This window comes from Hevea brasiliensis, chromosome 7 (assembly GCF_030052815.1).
Source record: "Hevea brasiliensis isolate MT/VB/25A 57/8 chromosome 7, ASM3005281v1, whole genome shotgun sequence".
In the NCBI taxonomy this organism is placed as follows: domain Eukaryota; kingdom Viridiplantae; phylum Streptophyta; class Magnoliopsida; order Malpighiales; family Euphorbiaceae; genus Hevea; species Hevea brasiliensis.
In genome coordinates, this window is record NC_079499.1 from 87,974,533 (window position 1) to 87,982,127 (window position 7,595).

Sequence of the window (7,595 nt, forward strand, 5' to 3'; positions counted from 1 at the left end):
ATAACATGTTCAAAAACTGACCTTCATTCAGTGTACAAAACAATGTAGAATTGATTCAGCCCAGAAAATCTAGAAAATTTGCAATCCAGCTAGTTATGGTGTTTAGGCCATAACTTGAGCTAAAAAACTCAAAATGGAGTGATTCAAAAAAAGAAATTTAACTAGAAACAATAAGGAACAACTTTCATGAAGAAAATTTTGCCAAATTCCTATTGTACAAATGACCAATGAAACAGTAAATTTAGTGCTTGAAATATGAAAATTGTGAATAACTAACACTAAGCTTTGAAATGGAATTGGCAACCAATGCCAACAACTTTGGAATGGCAAATGTGGTATGTTGGTGATATGTGAACCAATATACCTATTATCTATGAAAAAGTCAACATTTTAGTTGACTAATGAAATGAATAGTAACCTTACATATAAAGTGCAAATATTCAAGAAATGACTTTGTAATATACCCTAGTAGGCCTAATGTGATTGTTTTGGATAGGTTGGCATGCCAATAGGGTTCTGATAGCAGTACTGCGTATGATGTATGGCTCCATGCCATTCTGTGATGATAGCCTATGGCTATATTGATTATGATGTTATACTTGGCTTTATGCCTTGTTGCTTTTATGGCTTATTAGGCATTCCGTTTACACACAGGGAGACACATTGTGACCGATGGTGTGACGGCCTGAGGTACCTGGTATCCGGTGCTAGTTTACCCATTTATCCAGTTCGATCAATTTTTATAGGTTACTTGAGCATGAAAAAGTATAATTGTAATTGAATTGATTATTAAAGGAAATAAGGAAATTAAATATCAAGATAAAGAACAAGAATGATTACGATAAAATAAAGAAGACCAAAATCATCAAGAAAACGATTAATAAAATGCTCAGAGGACTTAATATCATAAAATGTAATTAGCATTCGACTAAACAATAAGTTAGTAATTATTCATTTCTTATAAACACAATAACTAGGAAATTTTTACTTTTATTTGCATACTATATTTTCTTGTATTATTGGCACCACTAAGCTTTATGCTTAGCGCGTCGCTTTTGCAACGCGTAGGTACTGTAGATTTGGACAGAGAGCCCAATAGACCACAGACTGGGTGAGGCCGTTCTCAGTTCTGCATAGTGTCCGTGTCACCTCACAGACTACAGTGCATTGGTAGGACACTAGGTCCCATTTTGGTATTTTGGTACTGTTTGTATTTTGTAATTAAACTTTTATTTTCTCATGTATAAATTGAAACTCATGTAATATATTTTAGTATTAATGCAAATATTTGTAATTTGTGTTTATAAATGAAAATTTAGTATTTATTGATGATTTGATCATGATTATCATGTGAAATGAATGAATGTCAAATAGAAGAAGTTGTGAGAAATGATTGAGAATATTGAGATTATGTTGATACAAATGAAGTTTGAGAATGATTGGAAATGTATTGGAAGTGTTTTTCACAGGTTCCGAAGAACTGTTTTATCCATTTTTAGCCGGTATTCTGCCAGATTTTTTATAAAATTTTCGGAACCCCAAATGAATTTATAATTTCAATAAATGACTTAAATGAGTTAAATTTCACAAATTGCACTTCATATCCATGAAGAAATAAATTAAGGAAGGATAAAAATGATTGGGATAAAATATGATATTCCGGTACACTGTGTGGCATATCTTGCTCGGCTACACTGTAGACAGGTAAGGGATGTCTCATTTAGTGGTATCAGAGCACGATTTAGGCATTTCTGAGTCTAGATAGAGTCTATACCATGCATTATATTTGCAAGAGTCGAGGTGACACTAATATAGATTTGTTTGTCTTTCTTATTTTGATTAGGATATGGACCCCACATCACAGAGAGTAGTAGATGAAGAAGTGGAGAGTCGTGCTCCACCTACAGCTGGGATTGGGGGCCAAGGAGAACCTGCTGCACCAGCACCAGCAGTGCCTGCACAGCCTCTGCCAGCTATGTTTCAGCAAATGGTTGAATTCTTTAGACAGATGGTTGGGGTTATGCCACCACCACCACCTCCACAGCAGAAATCCCATTTGGAAAAACTGAGAAAATTTGGGGCTGTAGACTTCATTTGTAAGAAAGAAGATGACTTGGTGGCGGTTGAGAATTGGCTAGATTGTACCATAAGAGTATTGAAGCAACTACATTGCACCCCAGAGCAGAACTTAGAGGGTGTTGTGTCCCTATTGCAAGACGACGCCTATCAGTGGTGGGACACTGTATCTAGTGAAGTCTGGCCAGAACTGGTAACTTGGGATTTCTTCCTCGCTGAGTTTAGGAAGAAGTATGTGGGAAGTGTGTACCTGGAAGACAGAAGAAGAGAGTTTATTAATCTGAGGCAGAGGCAGCTATCAGTAGCAAAGTATGAGAAAGAGTTTATCAGACTAAGCCGCTACGGAAGAGAGATAGTCCCCACAGAAGCAGAGAGGTGCAGAAGGTTTGAAGACGGGCTAAATGACAACATTAAAATAATGATCACTGCCTTGGGGATTACGAACTTCACGAAATTAGTTGAAGCCGCACTGAAAGTGGAAAGGGTCAGAGTAAGTGAACAAAATAGGAAAGATAGTTAGCGTAAGAGGGAATTTGGACCAGGGCAGTCAAGTATACTGACTGATAGTAAGAAGTTTAAGGGTTCTGGTTCACAAGATCAGACACAGGGCCAGAGAGGCTAGATTGGAATATCTATAGCTAGCTCCCCAGGCACAATAACAAGGGGATCAGCCCCAGTGCCTGAATGTATACACTGTGGTAGGAGACACAGAGGGGAGTGTCAAATGTTAACTGGAAAGTGTTTCAAGTGTGGGGCTACGGATCATTTCATAAGAGATTTCCCTCAAAGGAGTGGTTCAGTAGCTCAATACAAGTTGATAGACTTGCCCCTACAGTTCAAAGAGGTAAAAGATCGGGTAGAGCAGAGATGGCTGACATTTCACAAAAAATTATTTCTGAGACAGTTGAAAGGCCCGAAGTCAAGGTGGCACCACAGGTATATGCTATGGAAGCTCAAGAGGAGCCAAACCCAGATATTGATGAGGTGATACAAGGAAGTGAAGAAGCAAGGAGGTAGCAACTCCAAAATTACTTAAGTCAAGTAAATTTCTAGGATGAAATTTAAATTAGAAGGGAAGAGCTGTAACACCCTCAATGTATCCATTCTGTACATTCTACTGTTCCGGTGACCCGTGTCGGTCCGGACAGCTAGAACGTCTGGAAAAATATTTAAACTAAAGTGAGGAACTATAATTAACTCAAATATTAATAAGAAAAATTAAGGAAAAATTTTAGAAATAAAATACAACTAAGTTAAACGAGTCGGTGCCCTAGCAATGGGTAACCTAGTGGGAAGTTGCGGTCTTCGCAACTAGAAGCCCTAAACTCGGGAGAAAATTCATAAAATAATTTTCAGACCCCGGGGAAGAGTCATTGAGGTTTCTATGGCATTAGAATGCCAAGAAAATGCTTAGAAAAAGTTTTCAATTGGTACAGACAATTTTAGTCTGTTAAGCCAAACGAAGGGCATTTTGGTCATTTCGCCTTCAGAGGTGATTGTTGGCCGACTTGTCCAGTTAAGTAAATAATTATTATGACATAAAATGTGAATAAATATTGTTAAAAATTAAATTGAAAATGAGTAGAGAAGAAAAGAAAAGAAAATGAGAAAAATGTCAATTATGACATCATCATGAGGTCATTAAAAGTGGTCCCACCAATCACAATTGAACAAGCTATTAAAAACCAATTAAAAAGAGGTAAAATGAGGTAAAAAATGAACAAACACAATATGCTTTCTTCCCCAAACCAAACCAGCCGAAAACCCTCTTCCATCCCAACCTCCATGGGAGCTTCATGTAAGCTTGAAACCACCCACCAAATCACCATGAAACCACTACCTTGCTTCACAAAAAAGTGATCTTGCATCTTGAACATCCTCTAGCTAGCAAAAAGAAGAAGGAAGAAGGAAGTTTTGGAGACTTGGAATAGTTAGCAAAAGAGGTTAGTGTCCAAACTCTTACTACTTTTACTTGATTCATGCTTAATGCCATGAAATAAGTAGAAAATGTAAGAAAAATAAAGTAAAACTTATGTGTGTCCATCCCTATAATTTTGAAGCCTAGGGGTAGTTAGGGGTTGATGAAATTACTTGAAACAAAGTGGTTATGAGCTGCCCTTGGCATAAAATGAGTGATTGAACATGTAAGAGTAAGTGAAATGCAAGTGTAATGCATGAATGAACTTGAACACTTGGACATTTGAACAACATTAGGGTTTGCTCATGTAATGGTATGTTAACATTGTAATGGTCAATTAGTGACCATTTGAATGTGTGTGAGAAGGAATTGAACTGAGTAAGGATGCTGGAGTAGAACTTAGGCATGCTGCCCTTAGTGACCTGCAGGACTGATTATGAGTCTAGCAGGTTTGGGCAGATATAAATGGAGTTGTATAGGTTCAATTGGTGCAAGGATAATTGAACATGAAACTAGACACATAATGGCACAACTTTGGTGAAGAAACCCTACCCAGAAAACCAAACCAAGTTGACCTAAAAATTGCCCAAATCTGGGTGACTTGCATTCTGCCTGGGCAAAATGACCAAATAAACAGTGTTTATTCATTTGTTCATAACTCAGTGTAGAAAGGTCCAATTGACCTGAAATTTCACCAGAAAAAAGCTGAGACATAGAACTACAACTTTCATGAGGAAAACAGACCCAAATTTTGATCATAACATATTCAAAAATTGACTTGCAATCAGTGTACAAAACACTATAGAATTGATTTAGCCCAGAAAATCTGGAAAATTTGTAATCCGGCCAGTTATGGCTTTTATGTCACACCCTACCCCTCTGTAAGGCATAACATGATCCCGTAGTATACCTAATGAATTACCAACTCCGTCTACTGATAACCCATTAAATACACTACAAGGGATTTTCAAAACTTTTCTTACTTCTTTTACAGTGGTGAGCACTATTTACAGGTGTTAAAAACCTTTTTGAATCAAGTGATAAAGCGACACATTTGACTTAATTGGAGTTTCTGTAAAAATTTTGGCAGAGTGCCATCTGTATTTTGGATAAAACAGTTCTTCAGAAAACCTGTAAAAAGCACTTCAATATGTATTTGCAAATCTCAACTCCAATATATTTCTCAACACAACATATTTCTCAATTCAAATCCATAGTGATTTTTCAAAGACTGAGATACAAGAAATATAATACAAAACTATTTAAGTAAATGAAATCTCAGATTTACATTCACGATAATTTACATTTAATTACATACCAAAATATTTTACAAGAGTTTCTATACAACTGCTCAAATAATTTACATACATATTATTACATGCTTACATCAAAACCTATGTACATGGGTATATCTATGATATACCTGGAGCTGATCTGAATGTATCCTCAAAGCAACTTAATCACTGCTCTATGCTCTGCTTACCTGCGACAGCATACAAAGCTATCGCTGAGTGGTGAACTCAGTGGTGCACAACTATAATTTAAAACATAGTACAATATACATTGACAAAATTTACAGTAAATAATTTGGAAATCTGAATATTCATCAAATTCCACAACTTAAAATATTCATTGCCAATAATGTAAATCAATTGTATAAATGACTTTGATCACAAAATTCAATTTATCAAATCATGACTATCCCTTTAAGTAATTCCAACAAAATCAATTATACATAAACCATAATTGAAATCACAATTTCTTACCATTCAAAAGCCATTCTGTATCTCAAAAATCAATCTTTATCTCACTAATATGCAAGACTAATCCGAAGGGCCATATTCGATGTGATTCTAACTCCCTATGGTCGGGGAGGTCGAATCAGATTCTAACTCCCTATGGTCGGGGAGGTCGAATCATCGTGCACAGTACCATCACAATAATGAATCTTCCGCAAGGGCCATAACGATAAAATAAACTTAGATCTAACCTCAAATCAGAGGAAAATCTAAGCCTGTGCACGTACCATGGTAATCAAAACACAACTAACTCCATTGTCTTCTCAACAGATGAGAGAGACGGGTAATAACCTAGTCAAGCATCTATAGTGAGATATAAAACAATATCACAATCCTTTTAGTGAGCATAAATCATAATATAATTTGATTCAAAGTCAATTCCAATATCCAATAATTTTTTATGCTCATCACAATTCAAATCATAAATTTGCATTTTTCCATGAAAATTACCAGCACAATTCAAAACATGTTCTATCATAATTTTCCAAAACATAATTTATTCAATCTATAACAATGCTTAATACTTGTGGAAATACCATTTCACAAAGCTAAATTCATACATACTATAACAATTTCAATAATCATTGAATTAAATCCAATGCTTGTTAAACATAATACATAAGAAAAATATGTCATTTAATCATATGAAATATTCAAAACAAAATCAGTTAAAAACTAGTTGTGCACAAACCTCGATGTTGTCTCTCACGATCCGGACTCGGTGTTTCCTTCCCTTTTCTGAGTCTTTGGTAGCGAGAAACACAATTTGAAGTGTTTAAGATTACTAAATTATTGTCTCTATCGATGGTGTTTGGTAAATAATGCACTGAACTCAATTATTCACTTAATCACCTAATATACCGACCCTCATTGCGTTTTAGGTAAATTAGGTTTTAGTGTCGTTAATATGTCACATTCGATAGGGTTTTAGGTTTGGTACGTTTTACCAAAGTCATTTCCTTTTTTAGTGCATTTTAATGCAAATTGCTGGATTCCGGAACACTGGTTTGACCTAACCGGACGATCTAGTTCCCTCGGTTTTTGGGTCTCGGTCAAAACTACAAACTTGTAGATCTAGGTCTTATTGCACGCGGTGAAAAATTTCAGGTCAATCCGAGTTAAGTAGACCAAGTTATGGTCATTACACTATTGCTGGTCAAGTGGTACCATTTTAGGTCAATTTTAGGTCAAATTGGTCAATTCTGGTTCGGCCAGTTTTTGGACCCGAACTTGTGCAAGTTGTTTGACTTGCTTATGGTCATTTCTGGGCTTTGGTGTCTTCATAAGACTTGTAGGTATGGGTCTTAACTATTCTTGGTCAAAATTTCAGGTCAATTGGACCTGGTTTGAGTGAGTTATGGCCTAAACACTCACTGCTGCCCAATTGGTCATTTTTCAGGTCCTAATTGCACCTAATCCGAATTGGTCATTTTTTTAGGTCACCTTGCAAGCAGAATTTTGGCATGTTTTCTCAATGAAAGTTGGAACATTTTGTGCCTAGTTTCACCTCAAATTGGTCTCATACCAATTGAGGTTACACATTCAAGGTTATAGGCTAAAATACACACTGCCCTCAATATGCATTTCACACCCCAACTTCAAACACACACTTACCTTTGCCATTTGTTTACTTACCTACCAAACTGTTTTGGCACATTACCAAAAGCATTTTCTACATTACATTAGCATGATTTTGGGCAGATTACCATTACCCTCAACACACCAAATATCATTCACAATTACAATTTCTAAGTACCATTACAAACACACCAAAACATTACAAACTTTACATACCCTTTACA